Source organism: Sus scrofa, chromosome 8, assembly GCF_000003025.6.
Source record: "Sus scrofa isolate TJ Tabasco breed Duroc chromosome 8, Sscrofa11.1, whole genome shotgun sequence".
NCBI classification, from domain to species: Eukaryota; Metazoa; Chordata; class Mammalia; order Artiodactyla; family Suidae; genus Sus; species Sus scrofa.
Window position 1 is genome coordinate 60,168,480 of NC_010450.4, and position 23,676 is coordinate 60,192,155.

Here is a 23,676-nt window from a genome sequence, read left to right on the forward strand (position 1 = left end):
TAATTCTAATTTTCTTATTGTGTCATTTAGGGTCTCTGTTTAATTATTGACTTTCTGTCTAGAGGATCTGTCCTTTGATGTGAGTGGGGTGTTAAAGCTGTCACTATTACTGTATTGCCATCAAATTATCCTTTTATGTCTGTTAGTATTTGCTCTATGTATTTGGGTGCTCCTATGTTAAGGGCATATGTATTAATGAGTGTAATATCCTCCTCTTGAATGGATCTTTTTATCATTAAATAGTTTCCTTCTTTGTCTTTCTTTAGGGCCTTTGTTTTAAAGTCTATTTTGTCTGATATGAGAATTGCAACTCCTGCTTGTGTTTTCCATTCACATGGAATATGTTTTTCTATGTGTCCTTTGCTTTAAGGTGAGTCTCTTATAGGCAGCATATTGTAGGCTCTTCCTTTTTTTTATCCAGTCTCCCATTCTATGTCTTTTGAATGGAGCATTCAGTCCATTGACATTTAAGGCAATTATTGATAAATATGTATTTATTGCCATTTTAAACTTAGGTTTAATTCTAGGTTTCTCCTTTGTTCCCTTCTTTTTTTGGTTGGGTTATTTCCTCACCGCCCATAGCCCCTATCTGAGAATCCATGCTTGCGCAGAGAAAGATATTCCTATGGTGGTCCCTCCCTCTTCCTCTTGCCCTCCCCAACAATTGTGCCTTGTTTCTCCTGAGGGCCCATACCGCCTCCAGGTTCCCTCCTCCAGGTTCCCTCGGCTATGGCGATCCACTCCCCAGCCCTTGGTGCACAGCTTCCTCAGGTTATCTCCACACAGCCAACCCTTGTCCTCTCTTGGAACTGACCTCTAGAACCTGAGTCTCATCACCCAGCCCCCATCCAAGAGTCTCAGGCTGTAGTGTCCTGAGAAGTGGTACCAATGGTTTGTGTGATTCTCTCTCTGTGTCACCCTCCTTAGTCTGACTGCTGCTCTTTTCTCTGAGGCTTTGAGGTCCCTCTGTCTTGGCTGATCTCCCTGTCAGGTGGCTTCCCAGGTTATGGATTCCTTTCCTCTTTTACATCTCCCTTTCAGGATTGCTAGTCCTGTCCTGATTCCTTTTTCCTCTCTCTCTTTTTCCCCCCTTTTGTTCAACACAGTTACATGGAGGGTTTATGGCCCTTTTTGGAGATTTAAGATCTTCTGTCAGCATTCAGTAGATGTTGTGTGTGGAATGTTCTACATGTAGATAGTTTGTGTGTGTGTGTGTGTGTGGTGTGTGTGTGTGTGTGAGAAAGAGAGAGAGAGAGAGAGAGAGAGAGAGGTGAGCACCACGTCTTATTTCTCTGTCAGCTTGATCCCCGCTCCCAAATGAACTTTTAAAAATATGTTTGTATGTATCACTTCTGTATGGCTTCATGAACCTTTCCTGGACAGTCTGAGTAGGAGATGTGAAATACTTTTGGAATTAATGTCACACAGACAAAGACAATAAAATGTCTTTTCATCTTAATTCCAGACTAATTTTACTGGGATTTTGTGGGATCTCTCTCAAATGTCAGAATGTGAAGGTGCTTTCTAATACTCATTAGTGTTTAAAAATTTTGAGATGATGATTTCCTGAAAAATTCATTTAAGGAAGCTTATTTTCTTTCTTCCATTATAAACATCCTTAGCATTTATGGATGGTAATAACCAGTATAATGCTGTTTGAGGTGTACAGATTCTGAATTTGGACTACTTGTATTCATATTCTGACTTCACCACTCAGTGTCTCAGAATACTTATTTGAAAAATAAAGAAGATAACATTAGTACCAAACCGGGAAGACTTTTATAAAGGTTGAGTATAAAAAATACTAAAGCTCTTAAAATATTTTTAAGTTAAATGAGAATATATAGTGTTAGAAATGAAGTATTTAAACTTGTTAAATATTTTTGTAAAAGTCTTAGGAAAGAAAGTCAAACTTTCTCTTTTTTTCTTTCTCTATTTTTCTCATTCTGTTCTTTTTCTCCATTGAGACTGTAAGTGTAAACTCTGTTAAGTAATATTTTTGTCTGTTTGACTCATTCTTGAATGCACAGTACTTAGAACAATGTCTTTACAGGTAGGAAATATGTAATTACTGAGTAAATGAATGAAAAGTTGCTCTGTTTTTAAACCTTGCCATCTCAGGATTAGAAAATTTACCTTGAGCATTTATCTTTATATATATATATATTTTTAGATTGGAGAATCAAACATTGTTTTATTATTTTCCATTTGATATCTTTTATATGTATTTATATTTTATCCAAAATGTAGATTAATTTTTAGTTAAAATAATCTAGTATTCTAACCAAAGTATTTTCATCTAATTCTTGAAATCTAGAATGAACTGCAATAATTGCTACTGATTGCTTTTTATATTATTTCCAGTAGTGAAAACATGAAAATATATACCTACCAAATCTTTATATCCTCCATGAGTGCTTTCCTTCAGTGTCATCACATTGCTCAAAAATAATTCTAATAGCTCTTTTAGGCAAATTTAGTAATTAGGAGAGGAATTCTCCTTATTACTTTATCCTGATAGAGCAGTATTGATATTGACACGTTTTCTTTCCCCTTTCTGCTTTCTTTTATATTCCTTTCACCTGTCTGCTCCTCTTTTCCTGTCCTGTGTTTTATCTGGGACCTGGCCTTCTTCCTCTTAGGAGGTTAAGGAACCCCATGTGTGCTTGCTCTTTCTCTGATGTGCTGTTAAGTGACTGTACACTGATTGTATACTGTGCACTGACACGGTGAAGAGCCAAACTGCCAATTAGAAAATCTCTGGTCTTCTGGATACATAGAGAAATGACCTGTAAAGATAGTCATGCAAACAAAATCAAAGATGTGTGATGGTGTGCTTTTGTTCTTGGTCTCAATTCATGTGAGGTCAATACAGACAATTTCCGATAAATAATTTTCATTTTTTTTTGTTACCTAAAAAACAATTAATATTTTGTTTACCTAGTCAGCATTTTTCAGACCCCGTTAGATGATTTGTTCTTTAGGAAGGGGTACTAGAAATTGAAGAAGTAGTCACAGTCCATGGTCTCAATCAGTCCACATTACAGTGTAGGGTTCAACAAACTAGAAGAATGCACAAAGAGGTAAAGGAGCAGGAGGATATCTGCCTGGTTCTGGGTCTGGTGGAGCCGTTCTGATGCCAGCTGGAAAAGCACTGTGGAATAAGTCATGTTTGGATTGTTGGATGTATTTCCTAAATGGGGGGAAAATATACGAAGGGTGAGAGAATATTTGGAGGACAACCTGTGCTGTCATCACTCATGATTGTTCAGCTATGTAGCATTTTTATAAGATGTGGCCTGCTTTTTCTTCAAAAAACAGAGAAAATACTTTATTGGTATTTTAGCCAATAATTTTTAAAGGAACATATTTGATTTGTTGAAAGAATAGTTGTGCAGAGAAATTCAAGAATTTGATTAAAATCTTGCTTTCAGTTGCCTGTTTAAATGGTCAAATATGCTATTCAGATATGCACTTAGATTGCTCTTGTGGTACAAAACCTCATTAATTGGCCCAGTAGAGACACTCACTAGAAAAAATACAGTGTGTTCCATTGCTTTAATATTTCAAAATCCTCAAAATGTAATGCTCTACTAGTGAATGCTTTTCCAATAATTTGTTTTCATACATATCTGATGGTAATCAATAGTGATTTTAGAACTCAACTTTAGTTTTATGCAAATTACTCTCTGCCTATATCTAACTCCTTTTCCATTTGAGAGACAAGATTCTAGAATAGATATTAGATTTTGTCATAGTTTTGGCACATAGCCAATTACTTAACCTTCTGCTAATAGCATAATATTACCAGTAGCATAATAAATACTAAGTAGCATAATAATTAATGCAGGTGATGCTTGTATAAAGCATTAAATGGGCTTACTGGAAAGTTCAAAATTTAATATGACTGGTTGCAGAACACTTAGAAAACACTGAAACCCCAAAGAAAATACTTTGAAGGACATCAACTCCTCTTTAAAACTTATTTTTAGGAGTTCCCGTCATGGCACAGTGGTTAATGAATCCGACTAGGAACCATGAGGTTGCGGGTTTGATCCCTGGCCTTGCTCAGTGGGTTAAGGATCCAGTATTGCTGTGAGCTATGGTGTAGGTCACAGACACGGCTTGAATCCCGCATTGCTGTGGCTCTGGTGTAGGCTGGCAGCAACAGCTCCGATTAGACCCCGAGCCTGGGAACCTCCATATGCCGTAGGTGCAGCCCTAAAAAGACAAAAAGACAAAACAAAAAACAACTTATTTTTATTTATACATTTTACATTATTCCTTTATTGGTAAAATGTTTGATGTATTGATATTAGTTCAGTAACAACAGAAATATGAAATATTATGGCAATTTACAGAAAATTAAGGTAAAACAACGCTTGTCAATCCAACATTTGAGTAAACTCCCGTATTATCATTTAATCCTTTCTAATATTTTTAGAATCTAAATTTTTTAACTTGTAATCACAGTCTGTATATTTATTCATAAAAACTCAGAGCATGGTCATTTTTTGTTTATGTATGATAAAGTAGTGAGACATGCTAAAGTTTTGCCCCACTTTTTTTTTTACTACAACAGTTCTAGTAATGAAAGTGATTAAACATATCCCAAAATCTTAACTAGAAAGGTCTGTTGACAGAAATGAGAAAATTTCTTAGAAATCTCTGAATTTATTTTAAAAATGTGCTAATTAGGACAATATTTAAATTTCATGACTATCAAATTCATTAACTTTTCTCAGTGAACATTTATAGTATATTAGCTGGAGTAGTAAGATAGGTCTCACGTAAATTGAATTCCATTTTTATTCATTTCTGTTGCTATGCTCCAAATGTTGAGAGTGGAAAATACTCTTGACAGGCAATAATAAATACATGAGTCTACTCAAATAGTCCTACAACTATAAAACCATAAAATTAAGTCTATGTTTTTTAATCATCTAATTAATTTTTTTTTACAGAAATGTTTAAATGTTCGATATATCGGAGGAAAAAAACATGGATTTTTAACAACTGAAGAGCAAATTAAGGTAATTATTAGATTATTGTTGCCAACCATAATTGTTAGTAATTTCAAAGTATACTTAATATATTTATATTCAAATCAGTACATGCTGTAATGAGTATCATCTTGAAAATTCAGCTTATTACTTAATGAGTTACTGAAATGAAATTTTACGTATTTTTAGAAAATAAATTGACATTTGTTTTGAACAAATATGTAAATAATATACTTCAAAGTATTTGGCGTTATAAGGAAATATACTCTAGCTGTATGAAAAATAAAATGGGTTCTAAAAATAATTTTAGGAGCTTTTTACCTCTTTCAAAACTCACATCATTATTTTACTGTCTTCACTAGTATGGAATAACTATTTAGATTTTTTAAATATTAGTACATGTATATAACACAATTGACTAAATTAATTTTGTTTATTTTATTCCATTTGTTCTCAATTACATACCCATGACAGTGACTGTGAATATTAGGAAATAAAATATGTGCACTTTATAGACCAAGCTGATTAATATAAAGCAAATTCTTTTTAAAAGTAATGTTTTTATTTATCACAAATATATTTATGCAGTAAAACATAAGACTTCAAGGAGTATAACTTAGGCCAGTACACATACTTCCATCTTCTTCAGCAAACTATTTGAAGGGAAAAAAGGGCTTTATATTAATGAGTTATCAGTAAAATTAGAATTTTTTCTTCTTGAAATTATTGAAGTTAATTTTCTTAAAGTGATATTTGTAATCTCTAGAATGTAGTTTATTATATACCTACAGTTTAAATGTAGACATGTTAACTTATTTTTCTTTATATTAAAATAATTCATAATCATTTGATTTCAAATTGTTGATATAATTGGTATGTGTTATATAAACTTGGCAAAGGTTTTGCATTTTTCTTTTTACTGTAAGAATACCGAATGACTTGACTATTAAAACATTTTACTTCCCTTTGTAGGTACTCAAATTTCCCCTTAATATTCTTTCTTTTAGGTATTTTGGTTTTAATTATTTGTCACTGCTTTCTTTCTGCACACTCATTTACAAATACAAACAAATGATATTATCCCTCTTTCCACAATAGATATGATTGACTCTGCTTTATTTGTATATGCTAGCTTATCTATACATTGGCAATTTTACAGACATTCCTTTATAGACTTGATTGAAATGGGTTTTTTGGTACTTAGTGAAATAAATAAATATAAAAACAGGCTGATTCAGTCTTTTTTAAAAACAATTAATCCCAATGAAACTTGGATGTGCTTGCTTCTGAGAAATTCAATGCCGTTAGGAAAGATATGAAGCTCTGTAGAAAATATAGTATATATTTTAAAAGAGTTGATTTTCCCTTGTGGCATAGCAGGGTAGGTTAAGGATCTGGCATTTTCATTGGAGTGGCTTGGGTTGCTTCTGTGGCACAGGTTTGATCCCTGGCTCAGAAACTTCCATATGCCTTGGAGGTGGCCAAAAAAATTTTAAAAGGTCAATGGCAAACTGTGAAGGAAACAATGTTGGAAGCAGCTCACTTTTGCTAGAGACTCTTTAAACCTTCATTGAGGCTGTGAAATTCCCTTTGGGGGTTGTGGATTCAGGCATGTATGGCAGCCAATAGAATAACTTGTGAAAGCCTGCATAAAGGGGCAGAAAGACATGCCATTAAAGTGTTGATACTTCTGGTGTGGCTGTCACATGGTAGGACAGTGTTAAGAGATGAGTCTAGAAAGGTCGATTTGGAGCAGCCCACATAACATACCAATTTTACCGGACGAAAGCTGAATTTTCTAGCTTAGCTGTCTCTAGAGGGCTTACGGGTTGAGAGAAGAAATTTTGGAACCTCCCCTGATGCGAATGTTCTTTAAGAAATATTAGAAAGGATGAAAACCTTAAGATATTTTATGTAATGACTGTTACTGGCCCCCACATATGAAGCTTTTGGAAAATTATAGGTATTTTTACGGTATTAAATGATTGATGATGTTTACTTCCTTGCTTTTTAATTGAGATATAATTCATATACCATAAATTCATGCTTTAAAAATATCCAATTTATTGGTTTTTAGTACATTAACAAAGTCATGGAACTATCATTTCTATCTAATTTAGCAATTTTTTCTCATTCCTAAAAGAAATCGTACCCTCTTGAGCAGTACCTCCTCGTACCTCCCTCACCCCATCCCTGACAACCACAAATATACCTCCCACTGCTGTGGATTTACCAGATAAATGGAGTCATGCAGTATTTTTGTATGTTTTCAAGTTTCACCCCTGTTGCGTAAATCAGGATTTAGTGAATAATACTACTAATATCACATTTTGCCTATCCGTTTATCATATGATAGACATTGAATTTTTTCATACTTTTGGCTATTATGAATAATGGTGCTATAACATTTATATCCCTGTTTCTGTGTAGACATATGTATTCTTTTCTCTTGGACGTATCCCTGGGGTGGAATTCAGGGTCATTTGGTAACTGTGTGTTTTACCTTTTGAGGAACTTCCAAATCTCTTTCCAAAGTGGCTGCTGTATCATTTTGCATTCCCACCAAAGTGAATGAGTATTCTAATTTCATCATATCCTTGCCAAAAGTTATTGCAGTCATTTTGATTAGAGCCATCCTAAAGGATGTCACATGGTATCTCATTGGATTTTGATGATGCTATTTGTATTTGAGTATGTTAGTGTCCTGATGTTACATCCGTTTGGATAAGTACCCTAAGTGGGATTATCATCAATTTCAAGCTAAACTGGTTCTCACATTTATACAATAGATTTTATGAAGTTTAAATAAAATTTTCAAAATAAAGATTATTTGATTAATATATGCATGCGTCAATGATAAACTGCTACAACTAGCATTTTCTCTATTCCTATTAAGGGATATTTTCAGACTAATTATATGACACATTCTGATCATCTACTCAGATTTATTAAGGATAGCCAAAAGAGAATAATTGCATATCCTAAGTGATTAAACTTCTCCTAAGAACATACTGTCTTAAGGTATAAGTTGATGATACACAGCATTATTAATAGTACGATTTTTAATAATTTAGTATCAAGAACACAAATGTACGCCTTTCTGGGTTTTTCAGCAATGTTTAAAGTCACGCTCGATCTAGTCATTTACACATTTTCACAAAATTTATGATAAATGCTGAGAAGCCTTATTTGAGATTTCCTGAAGGGAAGGAATGAAATCATTGGAGAAACCCTAGTTCTTCCTGCTGTGATAAAAATGTTTGAATAACACAAGATAAATTATATGGCAACAAATAAAATTGTATTATTTTATCAGCAAATATTGTTGGAAGATGACATTAAAAACATAATTTTAACCAGTAAAATAATAAGTAGTAGAACAAATTATGTAGTATGAGAGGTTTTTCTGTTAGACAAAATAGAAGTATTTGCAACATATATCACTTCATGATATTTACTAGATTATTTATAATCAGGTTTATTTATAAATAATTTACAAATAGTAGCCACACTCTTTTAATGTACAATTCTATTTTGACATATAAAAAATGGGAATGTAGCACCAAAATTAAGATGGCCAGATATTCTTTTGTGCCCTTTTGTGATTATCTTCTCCCACCACTGTCAGCCCTGGGAACCTCTAGACTCTTCTTTAGTAATAAAATTCAAAAACAGAAAACAAAAACAAAACAATATCTATGAGGAAGCTGACTAGAAAGGTCAAGTTTTGAGTACAGATGTGCTGTATGACCTTCAGATGCGCTGTCTCCTCTCTGCTTCAGTTTCCTTAGTAGAAACATGGGACTGACAAAATGACCTACCACATATCATGTAGAATAGAGCTGGGGCATATTTAAGCACTTATAAGCACTTAGTATTTTTAGAGTAAACTATAATTTTTGAACTTGAAGGGAAGATATGTTTTACACAGTAAGTGACCTCTTTGAATTGATTCATCCGCAAGTATCAAATCATAGTTTTCAGAAAAATAAAGCCAATTGAAAACATCATGCTCACACAAGCTTTAGCTAATGACTCCATCCTTGCAATTTCTTAGCCATACATGCTTGGAGTGAAGCTTGAATTTTCTTTCACCTGCATTATATATTCATCAGCATATGTGTCTGATTACTGAGCACCTTGGTCTAAATCACAGTCCCAGGAGTTCTGGTTGGGGCTCAGCAGGTTAAAAACCTGACTAGCATCCATGAAGACGTCGGTTCAATCCCTGGCCTCACTCAGTGGGTTAAGGATCTGTGAACTTGTGGTGTAGGTTTCAAATGTGGCTCTGATTCTGCTTTGGTGTGGCTGTGGTGTAGGCTGGCAGCTGCAGCTCTGATTTGACCCCTAGCCTGGGAATTTCCATATGTCCCAGGTGCGGACCTAAAATCAAGACAAAACAAACAAATTGCAGTCCCTTCTTGGAGAGGGAATTATAACATTCTCCTGCTTCCTGCGCTCCACTGTTTTCACCGTACAGCTGGCACTGCCTTGTCCTCTCCTCAGCCTCCCCCGCACTCCAACTGCCTTGGCATCATTGCCATTGACTGAACACAAGAGACCCCTCAGCCAAGAACTCAGAGGCTATTGGTTCTTCTCCCGTCCCACCCTCCCAAGTTACCCCATGGTTTTCTTCCTAGGTTTCAGATAGTCTCTTCTCATAGCAGCCTTCCTTGAAAAACCTCCTTAAAATTGAAACTGCCTGGGGGTACCCCCTGCCCTCTTCTGTTTTATTTTTGCTCTAGATCACATAACACCACATCACACAGAATTCTGTTTGTCTCATTTCATTAGTTAAAATATTTTAAATATTTCCTCTTTATAGCATCCTTTTAATTTCCACCTTGATGTGTCTTTTTTTTAAATTATTATTATACTACTAGCCTTGCTCATGGATTTGAACAGTTAGAAAGTTAATTCTTGAGGCAGGCAGTGTGGGTGACTGTGACTAGGGGCAGGAGGATTATCTGGGGAATATTTGCAATATCTCATGTAAGGTATAATAAAGAGCTGGGGTTGGGTGGTAGTAACACATCTGAGAGCATGAATTACAAGTCTTAGGGACTGATTATATTTGAATAGTAAGAGTTGAAGTCTCAGTGGGACAAGTCTCAGGCTTGCAACTGCTAACCCCGTGGATGGTGGCACCATTTACTGAACCTTAGTGAGCAGAGTTCTTTGTGTGTGTGTGTGTGTGTGTGTGTGTGTGTGTGTGTATGGTTATTTTTATTTACAAAAATGATAAACTGGTATATAGAAATAATCATGCTTTTTTTTTTTTTTTGCAGAAATAACAGAGCTAGATGTTAATTTTTATCTCTAGGTCTCTCCAAATACAGCACCTAAACTGAGGGCCATTAATTGTCTCACTTCTTTACCCATTTGTTTGTAGAAAGTAAGAAAAAAAAAAGGAGTGTTTTGGTTTGCTATGAAATTACATTTTCTAATTAATTTCAAAACCATAGTCACAAAGTGCAGGATGTGAAAACTGGCCATGGGCAGAGTAAAAGCACATTAATTATTCAGACAGTCATCCCCGCTTATTCCATTCTTGGAGATATAGTGGCTGTCAGAATCCGTCATCTGTACAGTTAGTGCCCTTCAGAATTTACATGCATAAATGGTGACCTTTGGAAATTTGCATGAAGATAAGTCTAACATTTGAGTGATAGCTGCCAGTCAGTTTTGCAAAGCAAGAATTGTCAGCCACTATTTAAACCACAGGATGGGTGGTGAAGTGGGAATAGCAAGTGTAGTATATACAAAACAACAATAATACTTTCCCAACACAAAAAAGAGCCTGTTTTTAATAGAGTTATGTGAAGGCTAAGGAGTTATAACCAATTATTGAATATAATTTTTGTTTTAAAATATCAAAGCTTAAAATTTAATTATATAAAATATGAGAATTTAGATTATAAAATCAATGTAGACTCATTATGGAAAATTTAGAAATATTTCTTAGAAAGATTATTAATATAATCCTATACCAAGATGAAGCCGTGGTTAATGTTTTAGTGTAAAATCTTTGCTATTTTTTAAATAAATAAGTATACATAAACATTTTCATCACCTCAGAAACTGGCAAGTACTTATTACTGGCATTGTACTCTACTTTACTCATCATAGATACTACTGAGATGGATATTTAGATTGCTTCTACGTCTTGGATATTGTAAATAGTGCTGCTGTGAACATTGGGGTGCATGTATCTTGATTATATGCTGAATGGATAAAGAAGATGTGGTGTGTGTGTGTGTAAAATGTAGCATTATTCAGCCATAAAACGTAATGAAGTAATGCCATTTGAAGCAACATGATTGACCTAGATATTACCATACTAAGTGAAGTAAGCCAAAAACAAATATCTGATAGTATCACTTATATGTGGAATCTAAAAAAATGATGCAAATGAACTTATTTTCAAAATGAAAATAGACTCAAGACATAGAAAACAAAATTATGATTACCAAAGGGGAAAAAGGGGGAGAAGGATAAATTAGGAGTTTGGGATTAACATGTACATACTACTATGTTTAAAATAGATAATCAACAAAGACCTACTACTGTACCCCACAGGCAACTATACTCAGTATCTTCTAAAAACCTATGAGGGAAAAGAATCTGAAAAAAATGTATAAGAATGTGTGTGTGTGTATATATATATACACACACACACATATATATATATGAATAATTCTTACTTATATATAAGATTATGTGTAGTAAAACAGAATCACTTTGCTGTACACTTGAACTTAACAACATTGTAAGTCAACTACACTTCAATTTAAAAAAACAAAACAAAACCCAGCTCCTGGGTCACTGAAAAAAAAATCCAATAAATACTACTTAGTTAAACACATATTAATATAAATTTTTTGATACCTAAGTGATTATTTCCTTGAATAGATTTTTAGCAGTGGGATTATTGGGTTTATATTTATGACTCTTTTTAAAGCTTTTGATGCATATTGTTAAAATATCTTTCCAGAGGATTTCACTTCCATAAACTGTCAGTTTACCTAAATACCTCCTTCCTGTAATCCTTTTCAGATGCTATATTTTAAATAGCTAGCGAAAGCTTGCCATTTAGGGAATGGTGTGCTACAATCTATGTAGGGATACAGAAACAGACTCACTTCAAAAACAAACTTAATGGCTACCAATGGGGAGGAGGGATGGATTGAGGGTTTAGGTTTGGTATGTGCACACTGCTGTATATGGACTGGATAGTCAACTGGGACCTGCTGTGTAGCACAGAGAACCCTACTCCATGTTCTGTGATAGCCTGTTTGGGAAAGGATATGTGTACATGGTAGAATCACTTTGCTGTGCACCAGAAATTAATACAACATTGTAAATCAATTATGTACTTCAATAACATTAAATAATAAAAATTAAAATCTATGTAAGGTAGAAAATCTTTTTCACTTAAAAATATCTTTGATGGTTGTGACAACTTTCAATTTCTGTTTGTAGTGGCCTGGTGCTTATCACTTACCATACTTATCACCCTAAACCTAAAACATTCATATTTCAGAAAAGTGCTGAATACCTAAAATGAAAGTAAAATATAAAAACAAAATTAGAAAATAATTTTACAGAAATGGTGTGATAAGACAGATTGTCAGAGCAAGCAAAGTTTTCTCTTCATCTCATTTTTGGCAGGACGTCTCTGCCCATTTTAACACCTGTGACTGCCTGCTTTGGCAAACAAGGTAGTGATTGGTATAATATTGGAATGCAACCAGACCTCCTTTGTTTTTTTGTGTTTTTTTTTTTTTTTTCATTTGAAAATACCTGAAAATTTTTTTAAACTTAGTACATAAAAATAGAACAAAAAGGCTAGTTGAGAATAAACTGTTAATGGATACACAGCTATTTTCCAGACATAATTGCTAATATTGAACTTGAGTTTGTGGGAAGTGTACTAGTCTAGTTAAACCGTTGGGATGATTGGATGCTCATTTTCCATTATTTCTTATTTTTATGGGTCACCTCTGAACTAGCAGTGTCCTGGACAGATTTTTGTGTCCTGATCCTTGTACTAGAGCAGATCTTCTTTCTCTCAAATTATCCAGTGTTGCTTCAGATTTATGACACTGAAAATATTATGATGGCTCGAAAAAGACTGCTCATTTCTGCCTGAATCAGGGATGGTACATTGAATATAGAGGGATCTGCTCTGGGCCGCAAATATTTATAATTAGGGTTTTATGCCATAGCCAAAAACTAAAAGTTGTTAATTATTGTCTATTGATTTTATTTACCTGCTGCAGGAGATGGATTTGTATAATTTTTAATTGAGTATATACATTTAAAAATTTTTATTGAGCACATATGTTTAAAATCCCCATTGTAATTACTGGAGGGATTTTTTTTTTTTTTAATGTGTATACCCATGCAACCATAACTATTATACGTCTGTCTCTTTATCTGACTATCTATCTCTACTTATAGTTATTCGTCTTGTCTTGTTTTCTGCATGCAATTCTATGAGATTCAAGACCTGTATAGAAATGCGTTTTTATCACCGCAAGTAGGATACAAAAGAGTTTTATCACTGAGAAATACCCTCTATGTTGCCCTTTTGTAGTTATTTTCTGCCTGTGCCTCTTACCCCTAGCAGCCTCTCTTCTGTTCTTTATGCCTAGAGTTTTAGATTTTTCAGAATACCATATAAATGAATAATACAGCAAGTGGCCCTTGGATACTGACTTTTTTCATGAATCATAATGTCTATGAGAGTCATCCTTGTTTTGGGGTGTCAGGAACTCATTTGCTCTTTATTGCTGGGCACTGTTCCTTTGTGTGAATAACTCTCAGTTCATTTATCCATCCCCTTGTTGGAGCCATTTGGGTTGTTTTTAATTTTTGGTGCAAATATAGTTGCTAGCAGCATTCATATGTGCGGGGTGTGTGTATGTGTGTGCATGTGTGTACAAATAATTTTTTTTATTTCTTTAGAGTAAATACCCATGAGTTGGATTGCTGGGTCATGGTAAGTGTATATATTAATTTTTTATTGTTTCTGTTTTGTACTTCTAGCTGTATTTTGTTCCTGTTTCTATTTTATTTATATTTTATGTGAAATTCTTATATAAATTTGTGTTGTGTAAAACCTTTAATCTTCAAGTGTTAAGTTGTTTTTAATACTAGCTTGACTATGGGCAGACCTGCTTTTATTGGTCTCTGAATTTAAGTAGAAAAAAGTTATATCATCCAAGTGGAAAATGCTGCTTTCATAACTTTACCTTCTGTGGTATTTTCCACTTTTCTTTAGGAGTGTGTCTTGTTTTCCTTAGCAAATGATCCCCAGACAACTAACCACAGGAACCACAGCTTAACTGTTTCTACAGTGGATACAGTATTAGTTATTTTATTCTAACCAAAGCATTTTTTTACTTATAAAACACTCTCATTGAGAAAATAGTTTATATATGTTCTGACAAATTTGGTGATCTAGCATTCAAGACCCACCAGATAAAAAGTTTAAAAATTATAAAAGTAAAAATACTAAACACGAATCTGTGTATTAAGGATGGGAACCAAATAACCACTGAAAATTGTCATAAAATTTTTAGTACATGTAGCAGTGTAGATCTATTACATGTCAGAGCAGTGTTTCCCTGTGTGTCTAAGAGCCTTTGAATTATACACATTTTACAAACATGGTTCCTATTAGGAATAACTGTGGATCAGGTTACCTTCCCTCTAGGCCTGGTCTTGCCATTAACTCGCTGTGAGACCCAGGGCACATCATATAATCTCTCTGGATTGTAGTATTCTCATTTGTCCAATTAGTGAGGGTGGTATGAGATTATCCATAAAGGACCTTCTTGCTCATAAAAAAAAGAATGGTGCAATTCTGTGGTGATCTTGGGTCATTGAGAAGAAAAAGTTCGGGTGTGTGTGTGTACTTCATAAACTTTGTTAGAAGGCAAGGCTATACAGTGCATTTTAAAAGACTTTAAAACTATTCATAACTTTAAAAAACAGTTTTGGTGCTTGGAAAAAATCTGCTAAGTATTCTAGGAGCTTGACTATTATAGAATCATTAATTTCCTTCTGTTTTTCAAAATTTAACTTGAAAAATTTTAGATTTTATATTAAGTATTTACGAGTCAAAGTAAATTGATAGGCTCAACATCAGTGTTGTAGATCTTTATTGAAAATTGTATTGTAACATTTTTCAGAATTCCAGAGGTCAATAAAAATTTATTGAATTAGTGCCTCATCTTAATTAGGAAACATAGGCTTCACAATAAATTCTTATGTTTTTCTAGAGTAAATGTGCTTTTTTCCTAAGCAATTTCAAGCTTATATAATCAGGAAAAAAGGAGACTGATTAAAAACATCATTTTTGGTTATTAAATTTACTTAATGAAAAATGCTACTTAGATTTCTTATTATTTTTAATACTACTTCATTAAGTAACAGAGTTCATATTCTAAAGAATGTCATCTTAAATCTTGAAGAGGAGTGAAGATTGAAACATTGATTTTAATTTGTTTCAAAAAATTATTTAGTCCGTATTATATTAGTTCCTGGTGTGGATAAGACCTCTGCTATGTTCTGGAGTGATGGTGTTGTCTTGACAGAGAGAAAATCACAAGTCCATCTGGGGACACAGACATATGTAGAACTAGCTGTACTATAATGTGCTAAGTGCTATAATAGACACATGAGAAAAAGGGAGGAGTTAACTCTGAATCAAAGGGCTTAGGAAAGCTTTGCAGAATTGGTCGCATGTGAGGATTTTACTCCTGGAGAACAGAAAATAGACATTCTAAGAGAATGGATATTCTAAGAGTATTCATCAGAAAATAGTAAATATTCTGTTTGGGGGAATATAATTTTCCTGGGTGATAGGTAAAGATACTTGAGGAAATTTCAGGATATTAATATATATATATATATGTATATATATATATATAGTAGAGACCTAATTATACAAGGTTATATTGTACTATTGATAGGTAAAGATACTTGAAATCTGAAGATATTAAGAGGTCATTTTAATATTGATATATACATCGCTTTTATATATATATTATACACATATGTATTTTATATATACATACACACTCTATGTTACATATAGATATATCTATAGTAGAGACCTTAATTATACAGGTATTTTATGATATATATTTTTCAAAGAGTACCATTTATTTGAAACGTGAGAGTTGTATTAAGGTGGGATGAAGCCCTCAGATAAGAAACATGAAGTGGAGGGCTAGAGCTGGTGACTACTACGGTGTTCTGTGAACTGTTCACCAGCCCCAGTGCTCTCAGCATTGATACAGTTTCAAATCCAGAACTCTCTCCACTGAATTTTTACATAAACCTTTGAAATATATCCCTTTAGAACTTATTTAGCTCAGGAGGACTACATTTTTTCTTCTTTGAAACATTATAAATTTTATACTTAAATAAAAGTTTCTTTTAAATCTTTCCAATCCATCTCATATACGTTATATGCATTTTTTTCTTGAGTCCTAAAATGTGTTAGTGGAAGAGAATTTAATTGCTTAAGAAGAAAGAAAGAAATTGGATTTCTTGGTTTGGCTTAGTGCTGCCTTCAGTGTTCTGAGAACAATAATGCAATTAGCTAAAATGTTTATCCACAAAATTTAATTCCTGGGGAGTAACTTCTCAAATTGCCTCTTACAAGTGTAATGGAAGCAAGCAGTTGTTTTCTGGCTTTGTTGCCAAAAATTGTGAATGGTTAGATTCTTATAAAACTTGGTGGTAATGCATGTATAATCATGTAAACTCTCCATTGTCAATTTGAATGAAGAAACTGAATTTTGTGGACAAACACTTTTTGTTATATTGTGTCTCAGTGTTTTCAGCCATGAGTGAAGAAATCCTTGATGTTATTAATTATTCCACAAATGAAGTTTTTAATGGATTTCTTTTTCATTTCAATTTAATTTCATCCCTGATTAAATGCACTGAATTAGCAATATTTGTCATTTTGGGGATAATCTAGCAATAATTAGTTGAAAGTGAAAGTTTGATGTTTATTCTTGGCATATGTAAATCCAAATAAAATAAATGCTTCTTATCATTATACCTGTTTCAGTAAATATTATAGAAATAATTCTCTCTGATACTATCTTTGAAAAGAGTTGCTAATAGGAAAAGAGTAGAGAAAGTATATTATAAACTCCTTTGCTGAATATATAGCTTCTGAAAAGTTATTCCCGAGCAAAAGTTTATACAAATCATTTCTAACAACTTAGCTTTGCTCTACTATGTTATTTCAGGTGCTCTTTCTCTCAACTGGACTATTTTCTAGCTGCAGTTAAAGCATACTATTAGGTTAATCCTATACAATAAATATAATAAAATTATGTGGGTTATAATAGGTTATTAAATCCATTCAGCAAACTATCACAACAAATTAAAATTTTCATTAAAAAATAGCCAGTCACAACCCTTCTGTAACCGATAAGCAAGTGATAAGTTATTTTATCTGGCCTGGACTTGAGTAGAATGCCAAGGAATACATTTAATACAAAATAATTTGGAAAACATTGACATGGAGGGAAATAGCTCAAATGTTGGTTTAGAAGGAGTAATACTAAACTTTATTTTATCCAACTTCTTAGAGCACCTTGTGCTAATGCTGGCAAACAAACAAGGATAATGGAATCTCCACCAAACTACGTTCACAATAAATTGAAGACCATGTCTGAGTTGGGATCAGTTACAAAGTGAATTATTATAGCTCTGCTAGCTAAAGAAGGAAAGGATTCATTTGTTCAGTGCTACTTATGGTGTGCCTTTCACTCAAGTCCTGCATGGCATTTGATAGGAAGTGACAAAATTCTTTTAACTTCAATTGTAGCAGAAAATAAACTTCTAACAAAGTTTAAATTAATGAAATAACATTAGATTTTTTCCCATTAAATATATTCATCTCTAATATATTTAAAATGCAAACTCAAATTTCTGGCCCATTTCTGCCATTAATGATGATAGTCTTTAAAGTATTTTTAAAAAAAAAACATTTTTACTATCTTTGATAATGCCACACATCAGTAAAAATTGGGTACTTTGAAACTTTTTAAAGAATGTGTATATATCAAATTACATTTAAACACATTTATTGGGTTAATCTGGAAGGAAAGATTTCTTATTTTGACTTACATTGGAATGATATTGCCGTCGTAACTCATTGGAACTTGAGTATTTTTTCATTGGAAGGTCTTTGATGTCTGACAAAAGATAAAAATGAAGGCTAATCAACATACTTTTGGTTTTCCCAGTCACTGACTCCTCTGTCACATCCAAGTTTAACTCATCCAAGATGAAAACTTTTATTGTTGTATTAATGTATAATGTAGCTACTATAAATTGACTGTAATTGTGTATTTTTCAGCTAATACATTATAAATTGACACTAATAGCATATTTATACAATGTTTTGACTGATGTTTTTTCATAGTTCTCACATTCAAATTCACATCTTCACCATGAATTGAAGACCATGTCTGAGTTGGGGTCAGTTACAAAGTGAATTACTATAGCTCTGCTAGCTAAAGAAGGAAAGGATTTATTTGTCCAGTAAGTGTCTATTATCCCAGGTACTAGTAGACATATTTTCATGAAATTTATTTAATAATTCACTGACCTTACAAAGAAGAGATTAGCACTCTTCACTGAGAAGAATAGAAATCTGATTTAGTAGAATAAAAGTTTTATATTTCATAATTAGTTTCCAATAGAAATTTGTTAAAACTTTAAAGTAATATATAACAACAATAATAATGCAGTTTCTAGGATTTCAATTATTTTGAAAAGTCATCATCATTCAGCAATTGTTACAAAATTATATAAAAGTTAGCTTTTTAAACAACAAACTTTTTCTTTCTTGCATATTAATATAGCCTCGTTGTTTTCCCCCATAACAATTTTGCATTCTTGTTCTCCTCACAGAACTTTCTGAATTTCAAATACCTTTACAAGAGAAATTAAGGAACAGGACAGATGTGACTGAAGCAGAATTACCCTCTATTCCTGGAGTCTGGCCAGCATTAAAAACCAAAAATACTCAAGATATACAAAGGGAAATGGGCCAAACATGGGATTATGAAAATGTGAAAGCACATGCTCTCTGGAGGTTTTCTATTTTAAAATTACTTCAGAGACCACCTTAATCCTACAGAGCATTGTGAATTTCACAGCATCTTTAGGACTTCCTGTCTCTTTCCCCACCAGCTTTTCTTCCCTCATTGTATTGTAGAGCTGGAACACTGGTGTCTCTAAGATGACAGGTTGAGACTAGTCCTGTTCTGTGTCTTATGTTTCCTGAGTGCCACATCTGAATACCCATCTTGGGAAAATTTAAGTAACTGCAGGAATTGCTAAACTCCAGTAAAACACTTGAAAGTAGTAACTGGTCTCTTCAGGCTCCAGATGTTGAATCTCTTATCTCTTAAGAATCATTTATTGAAGAAGAGAGCTTCTTAAATCTGAGTCTACTTCTTTTCTATATTTTGTTCCAAAGATGGTTTGAGTGTATAGTTGTGGAAATAGAATGGATGAGTAATAAATCAGTCACTGGAGAACCATACTGAACCATATTTTGAACAAGTAAGTAAATCTGGAACTGTTGAAAGCTCTGGAGTGAACCATTCTTCATATTATTTCAGAGGACTTTATCACACTCAGCAGGCAAGACTCTGAATGATGAAATAATAAAGTGATGTTAGTTTTGGTATATTTTATTTTGCCTTGAAAAAGAAGAAAAAAATCATTGAACAATGTTTCACTGAAAGGACAATCCTGAAAATTTGTCATTGTCCTTTGTGAAATGTTAAGAATTTAAATTAAGGAATAGTCGAATGTCATAAAGTAATTTATTAAGTATGAAATCAGCCTAAAGTTCCATGTACAGAATGAGATTTTACCCTTGAAGTTTGGATTTTGATTGATTGAAAATAACCATTTAAGCAGACCCTTCATAGATATCAGAGGGTGAGAATTATCAGCCTCTGCAAAGGTATTGACAGGAAATGGCACCACAATTCAATGTGGACTCTGTATTTTTTTTATTGAAATAAATTACTTTATCTTTTTTCTTGTCTATTGATATTTAAAACATCACAAAAATTCCATTTTTAAAGTCATCATTTGGAATTAGCAAGTTTAATTCATGATAATCCTGTTCATCAGTTTTAATCTGATTCAGTAATACTAGAAAAATAACCTCTTTCTGCCTTTCCTGGCCTCTGTAGGTTAGCTGACACCTCTAGCTTTTTAGCTTCCTCTGTACTTTTGTCCTTTAGCACCGTATATGGAGGCTCTGGTGCAGAACACCTTTAAAACACAAAACAAAACAAAACAAACACACATTTGACTTCCTTGGTATACTCCTGAAATATGAACCAGTATATTCAAAGGGTCTGTCAAAATCTAATATTGTTTAAATAAGCAAGTCAGGTCTGATATAGAGAACATTGAAAGAAAGGAATCTCTTCTTTTTTGTCCTCTTTTGCATGTGCTTCTTCTCATTCCACAAGTGTCTCCCTAACCCTTGGCCTCCTTACACACACCACACACACACCACGCACACACACACACACACACCCAGTCCTTTTTTATCCTTTATTTTTTCTTACTGCAAAGGAAAGAATAACTTATATTAGGGTTACTTGAATTTATTCACATAGTCTAATTAGAAATAAAAGTACTGAGTGGACCATTTATAGGATAGCACAATCCCTTAGAAAATATGAAGAAATAGAAATTGTCCATATGATCAGACATTACTAAAATAATTATTTATTCAAATGTCAACATAGTATTTGAAGTGAAAATTGCTTACTTTAGTTACTATTCAGATCTTTGCTAATAGATAACTAACATCAAATGAACTGGTGAAACTCTCAAGAATAGTTTTTTATATTTTTATATTGATTTATTACTATTTCATCTTTTGGGCTAATGCCATTAACTTTCAAGACCTATTTTACATATGTATATACTTTATATTTTTTAAGTATTTACATTTGTAAATAAAAGTGGAAAAATGTGTCAACTAATAAGAGAAATGCCACTCTTTGTAATGAATAAAAATACTAAATGAGTAATTAAATCTACCAATACTGTTTCTATCACTAGATGTATTAAGGATAGGATTTTGTTTCCATGGACCTGAATTTCTGCCCTAAAATTTGAGAGCATTGGACTTAAGGATTAAGATATCTTCCTGCTGATAAATGTTTAATATTTAAAATCTTCCCTCTTGCTCTAAAACTTAAACTCTTTCCTTTGGGATTTTAGAATTGAGAAGGAACGTCATTCATGTTTGCTCTTATGCATGATAAGGTAGACAAGAAGCTCATTTGGAATGACAGGGTATAATTTCTAAATTTAAAATGTTGTGTTGACGAAAGCAATAAATTTGTACTTAGTTATGAGTAGAGGCAGTGAGTACTAGGCACATGATCCATGCAGGTGTGCCCCGGAGACAATATACTTTTCTGCAAATCAAAATAATCAGCAAGAGAGCATATACTCCCTTAATGGAGTACTGAGAATTTATCAGCTTCTATTAGAGTGTTCATTTTAAAAAACGAAGAAGGAGGAAAAGATCCAGTTGAATTTTTAAACAGTTCAATAAAAAGTTTGTGTGTATGTTATATATCTTAATCCTCTTGTAGAGGAGACTAGAAAGTCAACAAGAAATAATTTCTGTTTAAACCTGACATTTTGTAAAGAGAACCATCACTGTATATTGTCCATGAGAGCCTTTGTGAATAACTGGCAATGTGAGGCTATAGTAAGTAGTCAGAGCTCTTTCTTCCTTCCAAACCAGTTATTGTGCTGCTAATTAGAATTGGATATTGGTGGTAGTGGAAATGAGGGAGACTATCAATGTTACTTTGTGTTAAATTTTAATCACACAAGTTAGGACATTCAGAATTATGGTTTCCATGGAAACCACAACACTGAGCCCTGTGTGAAGGCATTACAGTGGGGGTCTTTGATTAAAAGAAAGTAAACCAGAAATGAAACAAAATGCTCCATATGTGCAGCTAAAGTTACAAAAAAAAAAAAAAAAAGAAAAGTCCAGCTCCCTTGTCCTTAATTATATTTGCTTAATAGCATGTCACGTGTTTGTGCAATACACTGAAAGGGGTCTGTTGTAATTCTCATGAGGATGCTGTGTTTTCATTAGGTTTTAAATGAATATTTTTATAGCACCCTTTGCATTTAAAAATTTTCTTTCAGTTTATGATTTTCATGTTTTAATGTATCTGCAGCGTGACTTCAGGGAACTCACAATAATTTATATGGAAGAGGACATTTTTTCGCAGAATTTTTTTTTTTTTTTTTAAATGCACAGATAGAATTGTAGTCTGGGCTTTTTCTTATAAGCTTTCACTTTGAATATGTGGGTTAAGACAGCTATTTAAAATTCCATTTTTATTGAGTTAATGTTGATCATCAACACAAGAAATGTCTCAAGGAAGAAGTAGATTGACTAATTGAGTGCATGGAAGATCATTGGACCCGTAAAGAAATCGGTACAGTGAGAAGTAGTTGGAGATACTAATCACTAAAAAAAAAAAAAAATCTTATTTGGAGAAGATTTACTTTTGAAGAGTACATTTTAGTCAAGCATGGGGATAATAATTATTAAACCATTATGTTACATTCTTATCATTTTTGATAGAATTATAATATTTAGCATATATTAGAAAACAAATATTTTTCGTGCAATTAAATATGTATATATAAGCATAACTGGGTTATATTTGCTTTATAGAAACTGAAGAGACTTGGAGTTTTCTGTGGCACAGCAGGCTAAGGATCCGTCATTGTCGCTGCCGTGGCTTGGGTTCACTGCTGTGGCATGGGTTCATTTCCTAGCCCAGGAACTTCCACATGCCATAGGCATGTCCAAAAAAAGAGAGAGAGAGAGACAAGAAAGAGGAAGAAAAGATATCTGCCTAGATAAGGATTTTTTTTCCTTGTATTATGGTAGTGCTTTTTTGAACATCTATTATGAACTTAGTTATAAGTTTGTCATTATCTGAATTTATATGTTATCTGGTGACATTTTTGACAAGTAAATATAGGAACAGGTGTTTTTCTACATTTTTATCTTTAGATATAGAAAATGCTGTTCAGACTAATACTTCTCATAAAATAGTTCTAAAGCTTGTAACATATTCAAATCAATAACATAGATTAAGTACTTTTTTGTGAACACTTAGTCATGGAAGAATGCCAGTGGGTTAGACTTTCAAAACAAACACTTTTATAGACCATTAGTCTGTTGCAGATATCAGTACACGTTTTCCATAAAGGACCTGATAGTAAACATTTTAGGCTTTGCAGGACAAGTAGTATCTGTTTTAAGTGCTGAACCCTGCTGTCATTAGCGCAATGGCCTCTACAGTCAATATGTTAAAAAATGAACATGGCTCTGTTCCAATAAAACTTAAGTAGACACTGAAATTTGAGGTTCATATAATTATCACATCATGAAATCTTCTTTTAGCTGTTATAAAATGTAAAAAACCTTCTGAGCTTGTGGCCTGTGCAAAAACAGACTGTGTGGCAGATTAATCTTTTGGGCTGTAGTTTGCCAAACCCTGGTCTTTTTGACTTTCTGATTTTTGTTTTATTTTTTTTTGGGGGGGTT

At 33.2% G+C, this 23,676-nt stretch overlaps 1 protein-coding gene across 1 annotated transcript in view; it reads left to right on the forward strand.

The window, feature by feature from the left end:
- ADGRL3 (adhesion G protein-coupled receptor L3) overlaps positions 1–23,676 on the forward strand; it is an 811,898-nt gene that overhangs the window by 180,200 nt on the left and 608,022 nt on the right. Inside the window, 1 exon segment of the mRNA XM_021100590.1 lies at positions 4,965–5,033. The gene's annotated coding sequence lies outside the window, so the exon portion shown is untranslated.